At 43.5% G+C, this 21,156-nt stretch overlaps 1 pseudogene; it reads right to left on the bottom strand.

The window, feature by feature from the left end:
• Nucleotides 1–4,031: 4,031 nt before the first annotated feature.
• LOC108350860 (60S ribosomal protein L31 pseudogene) lies at nucleotides 4,032–4,405 on the bottom strand (annotated as a pseudogene).
• Between the last annotated feature and the right edge of the window lie 16,751 nt (nucleotides 4,406–21,156).

Raw genomic sequence — 21,156 nt, 5'->3', positions numbered from 1 at the left:
AAGTTTTCTTCTATAATTTTGTGAAGCTATTTACTGGCCCTTTAAGTTGGGAATCTTCACTCTCTGCTATACCTATTATCCACAATTTTGGTCTTCTCATTGAGTCCTGGATTTCCTGGATGTTTTGGGTTAGGAGTTTTTGCATTTTGCATTTTCTTTGACTATTGTGTCAATTTTTTTTTTCCGGAGCTGAGGACCAAACCCAGGGCCTTGCGCTTGCTAGGCAAGTGCTCTACCACTGAGCTAAATCCCCAACCCCTGTGTCAATGTTTTCTATGGCATCTTCTGCCCCTGGGATTCTCTCTTCAATCTCTTGAATTCTTGATGCTTGCATCTATGACTCCTGATCTCTTTCCTAGGTTTTCTGTCTCCAGGATTATCTCTCTTTGTGATTTCTTTATTGTTTCTATTTCCATTTTTAGGTCCTGTATGGTTTTGTTCAATTCCTTCACTGTTTGGTTGTATTTTCCTGTAACTCTTTAAGGGCTTCTACTTGTTTACCTGTGTTGTCCTGTATTTCTTTAAGGGAATTATCCTTCTTAAAGTCCTCTATCATCATCATGAGATGTGATTTTAAATCCAAATTTTGCTTTTCCAATGTGTTAGGATATTCCCTATTTGCTGTGTGGGGGAACTGGGTTCTGATGATGCCAGGCAGCCTTGGTTTCTGTTGCTTAGGTTCTTGTGCTTGCCTCTGGGCATCTGGTTATCTCTGGTGTTAGTTGATCTTCTGTCTGACTGGAGCTTGTCCATCCTGTGGGCCTGTGGGCCTGTGATCTTAGGAATGGAACACTCCTGGGAGATCAGCTCTCTCCAGGCAGGGGTCTTCAGGGCTGTGGAACAGCCTTAGCTCTGGGCACAGATGGAGACCGAAAGGTAAACCCAGGGTTTTTATGTGTGCAAAGTACACACTCTCAACACTGAATTCCAGCCTCTTTCACTCTCAACAGGGGTTCCAAGATCACACAATCTGGAACAGGGTTGGAAAGTGTGCAAGGGAACAAAGCACAGAAAGGATCAAGAAACATAAGGTGTCAAGGACAGTCACCTACGTAGGGCCTAGGGAATGTCTGCTGTGTTAGCTTATTTACAAAGCTCACTCAGCAAACATTTGCAAGACTTTTCTAAAATTCTTAGAAGTTCTAGCAGACTACATAGAAGGATTATATTGAATATTTTCATTGTGGAAACAAATCAAATGCTCATAAAAGTAGAGAGACTAGTATGGAGAATGCATGTGCAGACCTCAGGCAGACTCACCCAGCCGTACCCTCAGCAGTCTTGCTCTCTGTCTCCTTGTTAGTGTTGCGGCAAGCAGTGGAGGAGTATCTGTAAGTAACTCTCAGGTATCACAGCACACATTTACGACCTTTCTTTTCCATATCTCCTTGTAATCACCTACAAATCCTTCCCACTTCTTCATGATACGGTAGAGCCGGCTTGCAGACTGAAGTTCATAATTTGCTCTGATTCCCACAGACATACATGTAGGCAAAATGGCCACACACATAAAATAAATAAATCTAAATTTAAAAGACCAGGAGCAATAATTATACAGAAATCTGGTGATATTTGCCGCTTTGTAATGGATTTAGGATTCGGAAAAAGGAAATAAAGTAGGATTTGATTGGTGGCAACCGGGAAAAGATGAAGAAGCAGAGGTTTGAGCAAGCTCCATCTCCATAGGGTGATTCTTAAAGGCGGGGACAGAAGAACAGGTCAGCGAGAGTTTTGTTTGCCCAGCTTCTTCTTCGTGGCTTGTTTGTTGCGGTTATTTTCTGCCTGTGTGTGAGGAAGTCAGAGGACAACTTGCAGCAGCCAGTTCCCATCTTCCCACGGTTGTCTCCTTGGGTCTCTTGCTTGTCATATTAGCACGAACAACCTGTCCCTTGAATTATTTTATAATGGGCCCATCACTCTATTTTAATATCTTCTGCTCTGATAAAACACCCTGCCCAGATGCAACTTAGAGGAGGCAATGATTTATTGGACTTACAGTTCTAGGTCACAGTTCATCCTTGAGGGGAGTAAAGGCGGGAACTTGACAGCAGGTCTGCTTGCTGTCCCACACTGCATTACCTCCAACCAAGGAACACACACACACACACACACACACACACACACACACACACACACCCCTCAGGACCACTTACCTAGATGACATCACCCACTGTGGGCTGGACCCTCCAGTATGAATTAACACCCATGATGACCTCCTGAGCAAGTCCTCAATTGAAGCTTCTCTTCTCAGATGACTCTTGGCTTTGTCAGGGTGACAATTAAAGCTAACCAGTGTTGCTGCAAAATTATAAAAAAAAATTGGCTGTCTTTTATCCTACACTAGGTCCTGCATCACAGTGCCTCAAGATATCTGGTAGATATCTTCATCTCAGTCAGCAAAGCCTCTCACCTGCTCTGCTCTATCTCATACCACACTGCCGATGGCTTCTCTCTGAGCCTGGCAACAATCTCTCTACCATCCAGTTCCCAAGGTACGTTGCCACCATGCCAAACACACACATCTCAATTCTGTGGCAGCCCAGTGTCTCCAGCCACCACAAACTCTCTTAAATTCAATTAAATCACCACATGAAAGAACACACAACACAATAACCTCTGATCCAATTGATAAGATATAATTGCTCACCTAGACATACAAAGACCTGTACACGTGTCGGACCCTCCTGGGTACCCTACAGTGTTGAAGCCCTGATGATGCATGTAGAAGCCTTTTGTTCCTAACAAAGGAACACCCTGGCCCTGTAGCCACACACCTGGGTGGTACACCTGGGCGATAATCAGTTCCTCTCTTTTGTTCCTCTTTCCTTTGTTCCTGAGGGAATAAGCCGGTTTTCCCTATGCTTCCTGAATTTTCCATCCAGTGTACCTGGAGTATATATTTGGTGAATAAAGCAAAAGATTTGGCATTCCTTTTTTTTTTTTTTTTTGCTTTTTTTTTTTTTTTATTAACTTGAGTATTTCTTATATACATTTCGAGTGTTATTCCCTTTCCCGGTTTCCGGGCAAACATCCCCCTCCCCCCTCAAGATTTGGCATTCTTATGACACGAATGACCCGAGTATGTGTTTTTTCTTAAACTCATGGGCTTACACCCTCAACATACACATCCATCCCTTAAGAATATTCATAACAACCTGTAAATGTGCAGAGAGGAATCTTAACATCAGCCTCCACGTTCTCTCCGCTGGTTCTTCTCTCTCCTACAGTCTCCTCCTCCCTCTAAAACTTTTCCTCCCACCCATCCTTCCTTCTCATCCAATGACAGGCCTTGTTCTATCTTGTACCTGCCTTCACCTGTATGACATCCTACCAACCAGGGTAACTGTCTCTATGTCATAGTGACCATTAGAGGCCCTGAGAAAACCTTACTGTAGAAAAATAATGCTACATTATAAAGGGACTTCAGCCTCGGGGGGTTAAGAAGAAAACCCTAAAATGTGTGTCATCTACCTAAATCATGGGGGCAGGGAGCTGTACCAATAAAGGACGTCTTTGTTTTTGTTTTTTAACTATTTAACAACAGACAAAAAGCTCTACATTCATGTCCCTTATTTTATTTTATTTATCTTAAAAATATGTTTTGAGGTGCGAAGGGCCTCGGAGGGGTGGAGGGAGGGGAAACTGTGGTTGGAATGGAATGTACAAGACAAGAAAAAAAGATTAAAAACATTTAAAAAAATTTTTAATACACTTTTTTCCCTCTCATTTACGTGTGCTTGTATATGATGGGGACAGGTAGGTGCCATGGCACACTTGTGACAGTCAGAGGACAACTTGCAAGGATTGGTTCTTCTTCCCATTGCAGGGGCCTCTGGGATTCTCAGGCTCCACAAGTACCTCTACCTGGTGAGACATCTCTCCAGCCCTCCTCTCTACATCCCTCCCTCCCTCCTTCCCTCCCTCCCTCCTTTCTTCCTTCCTTCCTTCCTTTCTTTCTTTCTTTCTTTCTTTCTTTCTTTTTTTCTTTCTTTCTTTTGAGGCAGTTCTGAACTTTACTTGACATTCAGCAGTTAGTTCTCATTCATATTGACCGTCTGTAGATTTTTGAATGTGGTAACAGGCACGTAAGTTACCAGTGTGTAGAGCTTGTTTGGTGAATCCTCATCCTCCTTACGCTTTCTAGACAAACGTACTCTGATGTGGTATGGAACGTTCCTTATTCCCTTGGCCCAGACGGCTTTATTGAGTCTGGTGTCTATGCGCACATCTGGAGTCCCCATCTCTTTCATGGCAAATTTCCAAATTTCTTTGCGTGCCCGAGGAGCACGCTTCTTGAAGCCACTCCATGGAAGCGCTTGTGAAAGTTGATGGTGTGTTTTCAGGTCACGACCTCATTGATGGCAGAACGGCCCTTCTTCTTGCCACCCTTCTTTGCCGGAGCCATTCTGTCCGGTCCTCTTTCAGTTTTCAAGACAGGATTTCTCTGTAGTCCCTGAACTTGCTTTGTAGACTAGGGTGGCTTCAAACTTAGAGATTTGCCTGTATCTGCCTCCCAAGTGGTGGGACTAAAGCTGTGTAATACCATGACTGCTTGGTGTTTCTTACTTTAACATTAAGTATTTTCCACATAAAATATTGTCCCAAATTAAACAAATCCCTTTCAAGTCCTGTAGGGATTTGGAATGAAAAAAATCTTGTTAATATCTATTATCTGGGATAGGAGTTAATAGCAAATGTATACCTTCAAATTGATGAGAGTTCCTTTGAGTCCTAAACACAGGCCCATGAGAGGCAGAACAGACACTCTCATTCTTTTTCATAGCTGTAAATGCAGAGAGCCATTACCATTGTAGAAGCTATTGCTCAAGTGTTTGAATCCCAAGTCAGTATTCTTTTCCTTGATGTCTCTAATTACAGGAAAGACATCTTTAAATTTTCCATTATTTGTCAGAGTACAGTGTATTCCCTTGCCTTCATGAAAAATAACAGTTCTAATTATGGGTATATGTGGATCTCCTCTGAATTATGATGGACTTTAGTCTAGTCTCCACCCCGAAATACTTCATGTCCATAGAAATGTCATAAAGGTGGAACACAGTTATTGATCTAATGCAGCGACTTCAAAGCAGTATGACGGGTATGGACTGAATCTGCTCTCTTAGCCACACACCGTGTTCCTAACAAACACCGTCCCTTATACCTCACTGAAATTAACAGTGAAACTATGACTAATAAAATTGGTTTAGAGCCAAAATTCAATAAAAGCAAAGTTAATTATATGCTTGTAAGAGAATAAGCATACAGTTAGATCAATATGCAAATCATGACCTTCAATGGTCTTCACTGTCTTCTTTCTAAGCCCTTAGTCTTGCAAGGATTAATTTACTACCCAGAACTTCATTTTATGAAGCCACCCACACTTAGATTAGTAGATTGTTAATTGTTTGTAAATAAATGATATGTTTGTATCCATCCTTGTGTAACACTGTATACAATTATGTATCCAGCATAGTGTTAACAAAAGACCAGAGCAACTTAGAAAACTAAACTCATAGGGCACCGTTTAGCCACTATGGATTGACACTGCAGGAAATACAAATTAGTCAGACATTCAAGAGTTTATACTCTAGTGTGGAAAAGATAACCAAGTTTACAAATGTCATGTTTGCTGGCTTGTTTTTAAATAAAGACCCAGACCAAAAGCAATAGAGTGGGAAAAGAGCACAGATGATGGAGACAACATTTATCACCCTCATAGGCAGCCCTTGCCAAGGTGATGGTGTTTGACTGCATCTTGAAGAGCGAGTAGAGTTTTCATTGGAGAAAATAAAAAAATAAACAGGTAGGACCAGGAGGAAGGGAGAAAGAAGTCATAGGACATGGTGACTGTGTAATTGAGAATACAGTATCTTTCACCATCCTGTCCAAATATGGTGGATTAACCCTGGCATGCAACTTTCAACTTGTGGTATTAGACTGGTTAACATAATACTTAGTAAATATGCCTGAAAGTCATTCTTACTGGGGAAGAGCAGGTAACAAGTTACTTACACATAGACATGAGTACAGGGTCATCAAGATAGCTAGTAAAGAAAGGCACTTGACACCGAGCCTGATGCCCTAAGTTCAATCCTTGGTACCTGTATATTAGAAGATGAGAGCGATTCCTAAAAGTTGCTTTCTGACCTCTGCACACTGTGCACATACCATAGATAAATGAAATTGAAAATTATAAAAGAAAAGTAACCAGGAAATACGTAAATACCCAATTAAACCCAAATTACCTACATTTACCGATTTAACCTCCTTTTAGGTCTCAGTGTTTGCAGCCACTCTAGTACTGTACCACTCAAGAGGAAGCAGGGCAGAAAGAACGCCAGGGAAGAGAGACAGTGGTCTGACTTAAGTGAGGGCGAGTATCTTAGTTTTGCAAATTTGACAAAAATGTATAACCTTGCAACATGCTGCCAGCAGCTCGGGACTCATCAGTTTTATGCAAATCAGCTTGCTTATAACTTTGCCACTGACCTCTCTACAAATTCATGAATGGCCTCTTACTAGCGGCTGTGGTCCATGTCTCTCTCTCTTTCCACCTCTTCTTCTCGCCTTCCCCTTCTTCTTCTGAGACATGGTCTTTCTATGCATCTCTAGCTGGCCCAAACTAGCTATTTAGGCCACAATATCCATGAACTCAGAGGTTTGCCTGTCTCTGCTTCCTGATTTTTGGGGATTAGTGGTATTCAATCCCACATCTGGATACTTCTTCAGCACCCGTCAAGAGATCAGAGAGGGATTCTGGGATGACAATTGTCTCAGTGGGTGAAAGTGCTTGCTGAAAACCCTAACAAGCTGGGTGTTATCTCCAGAATCCACCTGTGGATGGAGAGAACTAACTCTTACAAGCTGCCCTCTGACCTCCACATGCTTAGCCCCTCCCCGCCCAAAATAAAATAAAATTGAAAAGAGTTTAGCACAGAATTCCCAAAAGTTTCCAATGACCTTAAAGCTTCTTGCTTGCACTGAGGTTACCAGAGGCTTTCCTGGAGAAAAAAACGTTCCTTATATTTTTGTTAGACGTTCTTTATATTTTTGGCTACAGCTTGGACTGGTGGTTCCAATATAGATTCTTTCTAATTGGGAGGCAGAGGCAGGATGATCACAAGTTCAAGACCCACTTGGGCTAAATAACAGGTTCAAGACCAGCATGAGCGATGTTGTGAGAGCTTGTCACAAAATACCACAAGAAGAAGTGGGTTGGGGGACATATGCTTAGCATGCCCACGGCCTTAGGTTCAAATACCTAGTAGCAAAGAGGAAGAGGGAGAGAGGGACGGACAGACAGACAGACACAGAGTATGAGAGGGGAAAATGCACTTTCTAGGCAGGCTGAAGAGTTGAAATAGCTTCTTTAATTCCTCGATAACTTGAGAGTCTTTTTCTTGGCTCCTTTCCTTTATTTGTTTTTTTTCTCCATGACTTTTATTTTAAATGAAAGAAAACATACATTTTCCGAAGACTAACATTCTGAGGTCATTTTTCTTTGCATGCCAATTATGTGATCTGGAATAAAGAACTTCCGTCTTTAGGCTGTGAGGCTGACTGAAGCCTTTTGTATGTGGAGAAACTCCTTTTCAAAGAAACCAACTGTTTTCTGTAAACTTCCTGTTCCCTGGCCAGGACAGCCTTCCCACTGCTGCCTGGCTAAGCCCATTGGCTTGCAGGGTCCTTAGGCACTCTCTGGACTGTTGACTATCTGAAGCTTCTGGGTAGGCAGGAGCTACCTGGGATAGTTATGCAGGGCTTTGCTTTGTGTGACAAAGAGGAACCATGAAAAAAAACCATTAATTTCATGAGCACCCTTTTGAGAGTATTAGTTCCTGAGAACATAAAAAGGAAGAATCCCTAGTTCCAGCCATCCTGAAACCCACATTCGGACTTGGGAGTATAGCACGAGGGTTGGGCTTAGGATGGGAACCTAATAAAGTTAAACTCACCGTATTATAAAAATACACCCTGCTGAGGAGAACATGGCAAAGTGTGTGGCTACTTTGGGCTAGCCAGTTTGTCAGTGGGCCTTAGGGATCCACGGAACTCTGTAACAAAAATGGAAAGAACTTCCAGGCTGAGAGAACGGCAGTACTAAGAAGGCTTGGCTCTATTTTATATGAAGAGTACGATGCAGGGGCAGAAACAATGTGAATTTGAGAAGTATTTTAAAATTTTCATTGTAGCTAGCTGATCCCCTTATAGCAACTAATATTTGATCAAACATATGCTGTAAGTTGAATGGTTCTTTTGCATTTCAAGAAAGTTGACTCATTAATGCCATTAGATTGTATGTGGTCAGTGCAGAACATTAGCCACAGGCTTCCAGACTTCCAGATCTAGGGGCAAGACATAGTGTTCTTTTTCTTCCTTTAAGTTGTAAGAATAATCACAAGTGTGGATTGTTACAGGGACAAGGAACAAGTCCTAAAACACAACAGCTTATTTCTGTTACATACACGAGTCATCTTTTACACACACACACACACACACACACACACACACACAGAGACAGAGACACACACACAGAGACAGAGAGACAGAGAGACAGAGAGAGAGAGTTTTCCTTCTCACTTCTTTTTTTTTTTTTTATTAACTTGAGTATTTCTTATATACATTTCGAGTGTTATTCCCTTTCCCGGTTTCCGGGCAAACATCCCCCTCCCCCTCCCCTTCCTTATGGGTGTTCCCCTCCCAACCCTCCTCCCATTGCCGCCCTCCCCCCAACAGTCTAGTTCACTGGGGGTTCAGTCTTAGCAGGACCCAGGGCTTCCCCTTCCACTGGTGCTCTTACTAGGATATTCATTGCTACCTATGGGGTCAGAGTCCAGGGTCAGTCCATGTATAGTCTTTAGGTAGTGGCTTAGTCCCTGGAAGCTCTGGTTGCTTGGCATTGTTGTACATATGGGGTCTCGAGCCCCTTCAAGCTCTTCCAGTTCTTTCTCTGATTCCTTCAACGGGGGTCCTGTTCTCAGTTCAGTGGTTTGCTGCTGGCATTCGCCTCTGTATTTGCTGTATTCTGGCTGTGTCTCTCAGGAGCGATCTACATCCGGCTCCTGTCGGTCTGCACTTCTTTGCTTCATCCATCTTGTCTAATTGGGTGGCTGTATATGTATGGGCCACATGTGGGGCAGGCTCTGAATGGGTGTTCCTTCAGTCTCTGTTTTAATCTTTGCCTCTCTATTCCCTGCCAAGGGTATTCTTGTTCCCCTTTTAAAGAAGGAGTGAAGCATTCACATTTTGATCATCCCTCTTGAGTTTCATTTGTTCTAGGCATCTAGGGTAATTCAAGCATTTGGGCTAATAGCCACTTATCAGTGAATGCATACCATGTATATCTTTCTGTGATTGGGTTAGCTCACTCAGGATGATATTTTCCAGTTCCAACCATTTGCCTACGAATTTCATAAAGCCGTTGTTTTTGATAGCTGAGTAATATTCCATTGTGTAGATGTACCACATTTTCTGTATCCATTCCTCTGTTGAAGGGCATCTAGGTTCTTTCCAGCTTCTGGCTATTATAAATAAGGCTGCTATGAACATCGTGGAGCACATGTCTTTTTTATATGTTGGGGCATCTTTTGGGTATATGCCCAAGAGAGGTATAGCTGGATCCTCAGGCAGTTCAATGTCCAATTTTCTGAGGAACCTCCAGACTGATTTCCAGAATGGTTGTACCAGTCTGCAATCCCACCAACAATGGAGGAGTGTTCCTCTTTCTCCGCATCCTCGCCAGCATCTGCTGTCACCTGAGTTTTTGATCTTAGCCATTCTCACTGGTGTGAGGTGAAATCTCAGGGTTGTTTTGATTTGCATTTCCCTTATGACTAAAATGTTGAACATTTCTTTAGGTGTTTCTCAGCCATTCGGCATTCCTCAGCTGTGAATTCTTTGTTTAGCTCTGAACCCCATTTTTAATAGGGTTATTTGTCTCCCTGCGGTCTAACTTCTTGAGTTCTTTGTATATTTTGGATATAAGGCCTCTATCTGTTGTAGGATTGGTAAAGATCTTTTCCCAATCTGTTGGTTGCCGATTTGTCCTAACCACAGTGTCCTTTGCCTTACAGAAGTCCTTCTCACTTCTTATGTAAGCTACAGGTGGGCCTCCATAGTCTTTGTCCTTTGGTCCAGGATGATAGCAGACGGTATCAAGGACATTTTCTTGTCATTTTATTCTTCTTCCTTTCTTTTTTTTTTCTTTACATGAGACAAGGTTCTCCGTGTAGCCCTGGCTATCCTGAAACTCAGTCAAAGATCGGCTTGACTTTGCCTCCTCAGTGCTGCCCTCAGAGGAGTGACCACCACCATTCAGCAACAGCAGGATGTTTTTAAAGTCAGATCATCGAGTTTCATGACATCTCAAGTTCTGTGCTGCATTAGGTACCATTTGATGGACACCGTCAATTGTACCTCTGTTTGATGTTGTATTAGGTACCATGTGACGGGCACCATCAATTATACCTCTGTTTGATGCTCTAAAGCACATAGTTTACTCTAACCCGCACACAAATACCCGTAAGGAAGTACTAATTGCTAACCTGTGAATTTTTGAGGTTTTATTTATTTTTATTTTATATGTGTGGGTGCTTTACTTGAATATATGTCTGTGTACCATGGTGTACAGGGTCCACATGGGTCAGAAAAGGGCATTGACTCTTCTGGGACTGGAGTTACAGATGACGGTGAGCTACCTTATGGGTGCTGGGAATTGAACCTGGGCCTTTCGGAAGGGCTGCTAGCGCTCTTAACCCTCCTAGAAAGAGGGAGCCATCTTTCTAACCCCAATGTGTGATTTTTCTTTTTAAAACAGTCTTCTTTTCTTTTAGGCCACATATGCAAGATAGGGAACAAATAAACAAAAGATACTCATATTTCACTCAGCATTATAAAAATATTTTACTAAGTTTATTGGTTATCGGAAGGAGGAGAGTGGACTAACAATCTGTATATATTCATGAAAACCGTAGGTTATAACAAGATACCATTGTCTTTCATTACTCAAAGCCTTCTGAGATGGGCTTGGAGGTATGGAGGCTGCCAGTTTTCACTGGCTGCATCATTATTTGTCTAACTAGTATTCACATCCAGGTGAGATGGTGCAGGCCTTTAACCTGGCATTCCAGAGGCAGAGGCAGGGGAATCTCTGTGAGTTCAAGGACAGTCTGGTTTATATACCGGGCTCCAGGCCAGTTAGAGATACACGTGAGACCCTGTCTCAATAAAGACTTAAAGGGGGTGGGGAGTGAATGGGACCACAACCTGCCTATCCTGTGTGTATGAAGGAAGCTTATCAGTGTGGTGCTCTTGGGGGCGGGTCTTCAGTGTACTCACATGAAAACTTAACTAGTAGGACAAGGTACAAACATAGCAAAAGACAACCCAAGGACGTGTGCAGTGAATCAGTCAGATGTAAGGACAAGGATTCAGGAGAACCTTCCCGAGGGGGTGTGTCAACAGTTTACACACATGACACTTTTGTGTAAATGAGATCACAGGGTATTGCGATTGTGTAATTTGGTTTCTGACCCAGCAGTATGTCTCAGAGGTCTTTCCATACCAGTTCATAATTAGTTCGGCCTCATTCTGAAGTGTTGTATTACTTCCTGTCCTGTATGGACTGTAGCCTATAGAGGCACTGCCTGTGTTAGTTGACTTTTCTTAAGGAAATGGACTTGAAAAGGATTTGGATATCTGAAGGGTACAGAGACATTTCGCTGTATTTGCTATGTTGACTTAATTGTTAAAATTGCTAGTAACCACCTGCCCTACCCTTAATGTTCACTCCAATCAACCAGTGTTCCACTGGAGTGGGTACTGCCCTTGAGTCTCACTTCATTTCATGGAAGCTTCATTCTCTTTGTCCCTTTCCTGCTTGCCTCTGCTGCCTTTAGTAAACAGAGGGTAACATATTCTAATTTTCAATGTGATTGGCTTTCTGGTCAGTCTTAATTTAATGCTGCTGCATGGTTAGCTTATATTGAACTATTCTATTTCCATCTTATGTATTAAGATTTTTTAAGTTGGCCGGGATGTTGCTCAATTGTTAGAGTGCCCTGCCCACAAGCAAGAATCCTTGGGTTAGGTCTTCAGCACCATGTAAACCCTGTCATGGTGACATGGTTGTCATCACAGCACCTGGGAGACAGAGGCAAGATGGTCAAAAGCTCAGGGGTATCCTCTGCTGCATCTCAAGTTCAAGACTGGTCTGAGCTGGAAAGACCCTGCCACAGAAGGGAAAACAGGTAGCACTTATTTGATAAACTAGCTTTCAATGGGAACTACATCTAGGAAATTCATTTAGGAAAGCGTGGTCTTTAAAGACGATCTGAACCTTAGCTGATAGGGAAGCTCCCCTTAAGAGCATAATAAGGGATGTATAGCACCAACACTGGACACCCTGAACACATGGTCGCCAGTAGAGCTTGAGCCCCATGGATGCCAGAATGTGATCAGTTTTGCACAAAATGGTGTGGTGTCTTCATAGACCTCCTGCATGCTTTAAACCACCATAGAGTATTCATTGTGTCTGGCCTGATATGGATGCCAAAGGTGCTATACTATATTGTTTAGAAAAAAATATGAAAAACATGTCTATGTGATCAGCAATTTTTCCTAAATGTTTTCAATCTGGTTGAACCTGTGGATCCAGAGCCTACTCAAAGAGACCGGCAGTGGGCTTCTGGGTGAGTTTCTTTACACACCATTGTTTTCAGCCACTCCTTTTCTTGTTAGATGAGAAACAAAGAGGTGACAAGTAGTTGTTTCAACATAGAAATATTTCTGGGCTTGTCTAAGACATTTCAGGGGAAAACGAGGCTGGACGTAGGCCTACTGGGCCACTTCCTACAGAAATGACACATCTGTAATCTCAGATGCACTTCTATACATTGAGACTTATTCACAAAAGTTGGAGTGTTTTCTGCCAAGTAAAGAGAAAATGTTCTCTAAGACAAATTTTAGAACAAAACACTTTTAAAATGTGCTTTCCTGGAATCTCCAGTCACTGGAACACAATTCGTTCCCTATTTGAGACAGAAATTTAGCAGCAAACAAACAAACAAACAAACAAAAGAACCTTAGAGTTTTTCGGAGATGGGGTCCATCCCATCTGTGGTCCTCAGAAGCGTTTTGGACGTGGATGAGTCACCGCAGTGTGGGAGGTCAGCTGGGTGACCCTGACAGTTCTGAGCCCTGCTTTCAAGCACGCTCTTAAAAACTGTGGTCCGTGGTGTTTTCCAAAAAAAGAGCAGATTGTGAAAGGCATTAGAGACTTGAAAAACATCTCTTCCTGTTCACAAGCATGGGACTTTCCAGGGCCTGTGTCTTTCAGTTTTAGCAGAGTAAATATCATCCATTCCCTCCTCGCCACCATGTCTACAGACACAGCAATGAGTGCGTCTGAAGAAGGCCGTACATGCAGTCACTAACCTGAACGAGAAAGAACAGGATCATTGAAATCTAAAAGGCAGGGAGGATTCGATCTTTGGGCTCACCTCTAATTTGTGCACCATAAATGTAGGGGGAAGTCAGCAGGGACTGTTTAATGACACCGCTGTCTATAGCGGTAGCATCAAGCAAGACATTGGCATAAATCATTGGCACTTTGCAAAGTGTCACTTCTGTCAACCTTCTAGTGATGTGATCTTTAGTCTTTCGGATCCATAGACTGGCATTTGGATCAGCTAAGCATCTCACGCCCTGTCTTGCATATTAAAGCTCATCCAGCCAATACTGCGGTGCTGAACTAATGCACCTTTTCAACAGTTTTCAGCAGCCAACCTAAGAACCAAGCTCCGTGGGTGATACAGTTTGCAGAATTTCCTGTCCTCGGACGCTGATAAGGCTGCTGCTGCTTCATTTCAGGAATCTGGGAGGGGAGGCGAAGGAGTAACGATTCTTGTATTATGTTAGAGGACTATTATTATGATTATATATATTTTTATTTGCAGCTCAAAGGTTATTTTAGTTTTGGGATTCCACTTCACTCAGGAAACAAACTACTTGGTAAAGTAATTGCTTCTCGGTTGTGCAAATGTCACAAAAACAGAAATAATGACATTGACAAACACAGTCACTTTGAGGAGATAAAATTAATTTCCCTATGTGCATAGGAAGATGGGATATCTGTACCCGGAGTTTTGAGTGAATGTTTGCACTCAGCAGGGTCATTTCTTCTGCCTGCAGGACTGAACTCCTGAGGAACTTGCACTGGTGCTCAGTTTGAAGCTGAAATTGAAAGCATCTTGATAGGCAGAGCTGCCTACGTTCCTCTTCTACAAGTTTTAGTGTAGTGTCATGGTCTAAGCACAGGGGTTTCTGTTCTTATTTTGTGTTGTTACAGGAAGGAAAGAAGGAAGGAAAGAAAAGGAAGGAAGGAAGGAAGGAAGGAAGGAAAGAAAAGGAAGGAAGGAAGGAAGGAAGGAAGGAAAGAAGGAAGGAAGGAAAGAAGGAAGGAAGGGCCTTCAGTATATTCCTGCTTCCTCCTGCTCTCTCTTCTCCCTTTATTTGGAGTCATGGGGCAGCATGTCCTGAGTGGTGTCCCTTCAGGATAGAGGCCATAGATACAGGGAGGCTGGAGGAGTGAGACAGGGATAAGGGGGAGGGCAAGGACTACTTAGAGGAGGGAGCCGGGGGAGCCCAGGGGAACCTTTCCCATTTTAATTTCCTCTCCATTTTACTGTTTGCTCATTTCTCTAAATTCCCCACTGATCTCTCTCCCTCTCTCTCTCTCTCTTTCTCTCTCTCTCTCTCTCTCTCTCTCTCTCTCACTGTGAGTGTGTGTGTGTATGTGTGTGTGTGCATGTGTGTGTGTGAGTGTGTGTGTGCATGTGTGTGTATGTGTTTGTGTGTGTGTGCATGTGTGTGTGAGTGTGTGTGTATGTGTGTGTATGTGTGAGTGTGTGTGTTTGTGTGTGTGTGCATGTGTGTGTGTGAGTGTGTGTGTGAGTGTGTGAATGTGTGTGTTTGCCTGTGCCACAATATGTTCAGGTAACCTTTGGGAATCAGTTCTCTTCTTCTCCCATGTGAGTTCTGAGGTTGACACTCAGGTGGTCAGGCTCTTTTGTTTGTTTAATTCTTTCTTTATGCCAGAATGGGCACATGGATATTTACTTGTTTTGATTGTAATCTATGTAAGTTGTTTATTTTGTTCCTCAAATTGCTCCCCCGTCGGGGTTGGCCGTTGGTGGATCTTGACTTCTCCAGTGCTCTGACACCGACACTGCAGGGTCTTTGGTGCACTTCTTTACTCTCTGGCACTGTCGGACAGTCGGAACACACTTTCCCACTTCCTGACTCTGATCTGAAGTCCCCTGTTGTTCTCTAGCTTAAGATGCAGGCTCCAAACGTGCGCTTGCCACCTGAGTGCTCTCTCTCCTTCCATGCCATACGTCACAAGAATTAAATAATGATTCTTTAACACAGAGGTTCTGAGTTCCTTTTTGCTTTCTTTATTAGAGGAATCATTTACATAGCAACAAAGCTAAAACTGAAAAATGGAAAATGTACTCCAGTCCAGGTCAGTTAATTTTTAAACCATCATACATGAAGGGATTTGGCTAAATGGTGCAGAAAGTCATACCAGTGTCATTCCAGCCACTTGATGAAGGATGACAGCACACTTACTTTCAAGATGGCTTCAGATAAGACGTAAGACTGGGATTGGAAATAGTATGGGGAGTTTTTATTAACACGTGTTGAAAGGCAAGGATAGAGAAAGTTGAAGCTGGGCAGTGTTGGTGAACACCTTTAATCCCAGCACTCAGGAGGCAGAGGCTGGCGGATCTCTTAGTTCAAGACCAGCCTGGTCTCCAGAGTGAGTTCTAGGACATCCAGGGTTACACAGAGATACCCCATTTTGAAACAAACAAACAAACAAACAAACAAACAAACAAAGAAGAAGAAAGTTGGGGGGGTGCCTGGCCTTGAATCCTAGGCTGCATTTTATAGGCTGAAGAGGCTACATTCCTTAGCTCGGGTCCCAGAACCCTGGCTAGGGGCCGTGAAGGAATGCGGAGAGGGCAGACACGCTGGGGTCAGGTGGGCCGTGCACACTCTGGTGGAAGCAACTATTGCAGCAAACCCTGAACCTCCGTGTGTTTATTATATACAGCACAAGAGGAGCCTGCTAGTCTCAGAGGGAGATGCCTGTGGGTGAGCAGCCTCAGGATGTAAACGCCCGGGAGAAGGAAGCTACCATTGCTAGCTTCTTGTACACTGTTTAATCATTTGCTCATCCTTGGACCAGAGGAAGACTTCTGTCTTCCTGAGCCTGACCCTAATTTCCCAGCGGTCTAAGGCCTTCGCATGGTGTGCCCTCGTCAATAATGAACATTTGCTCAGGACCCCATCTGCTCTTTCTATACTCGCTCAGCACTTCCTGAGCCCCCCACACACGGTGGCTGTTTTAAGAAATCAGACCCATCTGTCCAGTGTTCTATAGTACATGCCGAAAATATTACTTGGAGTGAAGCTGGCCGTGGGTGGGCAGTGAAACAGTAATGGTCCGCCATTCAGGTTGTTGACTCCATTAGGGGTCAGGGACTGGGGTACCAATTGCTTCTCTGTCCCTTCATTGATACACACGCTCGTTTGCTTTATTGCCTTGTGGACATGGATGCTCAAGTAAATTATAGGAGTATTTTAAATGCATTGTATAGAATTAAGTCTGAAGTGGACTGTACAGACTCATTTGCCTTTATAACACTCTATTACGATTAGATTTCAAGCAGTGCTAGGAAGCCCGGGAGGAAGCAGAGAAATGTTCTCCATAACCTAATTGTCTCCAAGGATGATCGCACGTGCACGCATAATCTCATTGTCTGTGCCTGGGAAATTATCGGAGAGTGAGAACAATTTTAAAGCCCCAGGCAGGAAATGGTATTAGATCTTAGTCTTTAAACTGGCACAATAAACATTGTCCGTCCGGCTTGCGTGTTCCTTCGGAGTTTGTGTTATTTGTTAGTCCCCCCCTCCACCGTGACCATCCCCGGCTACTCATTACTCCGCTTGTTTCTGAGCTCAGGTGAGATGCTTCGTAGGCTAACCACACTCTGGATGGATAATTATTTATTACCGAGACAGTTTGCTTTGTCCCAAGCCTTGAAGATGGCATTCCAATCCGTCGGAATTCTTCAGTATTTTTATGACCCACTCTTTTACACCCCCACTCCCACTCCTGTTTAGGTCTGCAGCTCTTTCCAGCTAATTCTGACTCAGAATGCTCACCCCGGCCGTCTGCAGATGACAGCTGTCTAGTAGAAGTACTCACTGTTTTCATTAAGACTCGGCCTTAGGTTTTTGCTTCATCGTATGAGTCTTGCTTGCTAAGATTGGATGTCACTTGCAGGGTGGAAAGCATGGTAACAAGGACAGTTCCATTGATTTTTAGTTTTTAACAGGTTTACTTACTCTATGTGTGCTAGTGTCTTGCCTGCATGTCTAGTGGTGTATATACATGTGCACTACATCTGTGTCTGGTGCCCAGGAAGTCAGAAGACGGTGTTGGCTAACCTAGAACTGGAATTACGGATGGTTGTGAACCAGCATATGGGTCCTCTGCAAGACCTACAAATGCTTTTAACCTCAAAGCCATCTCTCCGGCTCCTAGATAACTGCACTTAGTACGTATTCTAGAAGAACTTCACAGTGGGTTATTAAAACATCCTGAAACATGTTTTTTTTCTGCCCTGTGAAATAGACTGCGATGGTAAAAGAACAGCAACACCCTGGAGGTGTGCGGAGGGGGGGGGGAAGGGAGCTTTTGGATGAACGTAATCTCAGACCTGGTTGGTTATCTCTTCCTGCCTTGTCTAGAAAATCACACCAGATTTTAACAAGTGATGTGGATAGTAAGGACAAAAGACAAATCTGAGTTCCAGGTAGAGAGGAGAACAGGAGAAAGTCAGGTCTACCAACCCCAGTGATGGAAAAGCTGTATCGGGTCAGGGCAGAAGTAAAACTTCCATAGGTAAGCTATGTACTCTTTCACTGCCTGTTCACATACAGTGTATTTTTTCCATACACAATACTACCAAGTACACAATATTATTACTACTTAATACTCATGCTAGAAAATTTTTGGTACATGAATAAGAGGTGCTGTTTGGAGCTGGGGATTTAGCTCAGTGGTAGAGCACTTACCTAGGAAGTGCAAGGCCCTGGGTTCGGTCCCCAGCTCCGAAAAAAAAAGAACCAAAAAAAAAAAAAAAAAAGAGGTGCTGTTTGGCCTTTTTACTGGGTCTGATTTTTACATCCTCCTGCATTGGCTGGATGCTGTTAGCTCCTGGCATCCCCTGGAAGTTTCCCTATTGTTTCCACTTACAAACAAACCCGTTGTGGTGATGGCCTTTTAAGCGGGTGGATGATACAGCAGGAAAGCACTATGCGTCTTCGACTCTGTCACTTCCCATCTTCCTAAGCAGCACAGTGTAAGTCTTTGCCAGATGTGAGTGGAAAGGAAGGGGCCACAAGGACATTCTCTGGCTGGCTTTGGACAATGCTGACAGCACGTATCAGCCACTCAGCACTTTCCCAAGTAGCTGCTGATGCCCGGCTGCTCAACTTTAACCCAGGAAAAGGGGGTCATTCCAGGAAAGAGACACACATCAAAGATGGTGCTGGCGGTCCTCGAGAGAGAAGGTCATCGTCTGATACTTCCTTTAGCTTAGTGTCAGCACCCTCTTCGGGGAGTGAAACGCAGTGCTCTTCTGTCAAGGCAGAAACACTGTGTAGATTCATCACTGTAAGCTGAGGGGAAGAAAAGCTTTTATCTCATAGCCTTGGAAGAAGTCATAAGCATTAGCGTTTTTTTAACCATGTGTCAGGCACTGTGCTGGTCTCTTGCATAAACTGTCTAACTTAATCCTTACAATAATCAGAGCTACACTTCATTTTTCTCTCCAGATAAGCCTCTTCCTCCAGTAGACACTGTGATTAAAGTGGCACTTATTCAAAATTACATCCTGTCTCTGACCTATGCTTTTTGATCATTGTTTCATATTATAAAATATTCTGTCTGACCTCTGCTTCATTAGACTCAAATACGCTGTGCTCCTTCTGTGCCTCCCCTGTTTGCTGTCATATTCTACCATGGGGAGTGGAAGGAGAAAATGACTGCTCCAGATTCTTCGCTTGTACACTTAGGGACACATATGTGTTCATTTCCACAGCCTTGCCACCAGGCCAGACATCCTAAAGGACTGTGGGTTAATCATCTCCAGCTATACCCACAGCCTAAAGCCTCGCCCCCATGGCTGTTACCTACAATAACAAAAGGGACTTCGAAGCTGTGATTAACGCAAAAGGTATTTTGCAGCCGTGATTAAAGTGAGGCTAAGGACATGGGGAGACTACCCTGAACCAGCACTATGAGCCCAGAATAGCACAGTCCTGGAGAGGGAATCAGGAGACTGAGAGAAAAATCAGAGGAAGGCCCCGGGATAATGACAGAGCTGGGTGAAGCACTTTCAAAATGGAGCCTCGAGCCACAGAACACAGAGAGCACGAGGCAGTGAAACTGAAGCAAGGAGACACGTTCAGATCCCTCAGAAACAACGGCCATCTACCGTGTCCCACTGATACCTTGCCTATTGCACAGCGAAGCTGACCTAACCTAACAGTTAAAACCTCTGGACTGTAAAAAAGATACATGCGTACCAATGTCTTAGTTTGGGTTGGTAAAGAGACTATCAGAGATTCAGAGTGTATTTATTTTTTGCAGTTTCTTAGCCCATAAAAGTCAAGACCAAGATGCTCATAGATCTAGTGTCTGGTGGGAGCCCACTTCCTGACTTAGATAAAGATGCTGTGTTTTCCTTGGTTCCCTACATGATAGTAAAGAAAGAAGAGGCAGGCTCTCTTGTCTCTTCTTATGAAGGCATTAAAGCCGCTGTGAAGGCTTCACGCTAATGGCCTAACTTACTCTGAAAGGGTTCCATTTCTAAACATCATCACTCTGGGATTAAGATTTCAACAAGTGATTCTGGGGACCCTGAGTTCACAGCAGTTGTTTTAAGTCACTAGGTTCGTGGCAATTTGCTATAGCAGTGGTATGGAATAAATGGAGTAATGGGTAGGTCTAGAAGACCGCTGGGCAGAGCTATCAGATTGTCAATGAGAAGAGCGTAGAAAACATGATGCCTTGCTCTTGGTAAGCCAGTCAGCACTGGTGACTCACAGTGTGGCACCCCTCCCTTCCTAGCTGCACATAGGAATGAGACAGCCATCCTCTGGTGACGAGCTAGTCTCCCTTCCTGGAGTGAGAGGGACCCTGCAGTTATGGGAGGTCTTAGGAAAGAAAGGCACCTTTGATTGACTTTCAGCTATTTTTACCTCTGAACCTCGTCTTCTCTTGCCCATGTTTGTCCTTTAGGGTATGGTTACCACACTAACAAGATAGGTTTGCTTGTTCTTCCCTTGCCCTCTTGGGAGAGTGAAAGTGACAGACCTTCTTCTCTCTTGAGACATTTTTGTGGGCCAGATTTGGTGCATTTGATATTTAAATGCTGCTAGCAATCAGGAGTTGCAGAGAAGGTTCTGGTAGGTTCTAGATCTAATTGGAAAGAGCAAGGAGCTATTATAATGTAAGGAGAATGATAACCTCAAAATAGCACCTCAGAAATTATACTAAAGCTGTAGTGGAAAAGGGAATTTTAACAGAGTATTGACTCTGTTTTTGTTTTTTTGTTTTTTAAGGAAAACACTTTGCAGTCCAGGTCCTGTGTTTCATCTTTGTCCATTAAGACATCAGTCCATATGGAATGGGCTCCAGCAGCTCAGGCTCCTTTCCGTTAGTCCTCACAAAGTGGGCTTCTCTGGGTGGCGCAGGCTGGAGCTTCAGCTGAACCCAGGTGCCCTTCTCTTTGGTTTCCTTTTTCTTCTGATCTTTCTCCTTCACCTGCTTCAGGAAGCCGTCTCTGCTCTTCAGTGCTTGATGTGCTCAGTCCGCACATTGATCCTCTTGGCCAGAATCTTGCCTTTAACTTGCTTGTTTACAATGATGCCCACGGCATGCTGGGTGACATTGTAGACTCTTCTGGTTTTGCCGTGGTAACACTTATGGGGTACTCCTTTCTGAACAGTGCCCATTCCCTTGATGTTTACAATATCACCCTTCTTGTAGATTCTCATCTATGTGGCCAAAGGAATGAC

Source organism: Rattus norvegicus, chromosome 4 (assembly GCF_021556685.1).
Source record: "Rattus norvegicus strain SHRSP/BbbUtx chromosome 4, alternate assembly SHRSP_T2T, whole genome shotgun sequence".
NCBI classification, from domain to species: Eukaryota; Metazoa; Chordata; class Mammalia; order Rodentia; family Muridae; genus Rattus; species Rattus norvegicus.
Note: the sequence above shows the minus strand (reverse complement) of the source record. Positions and strands in the feature narration are given on the sequence as shown.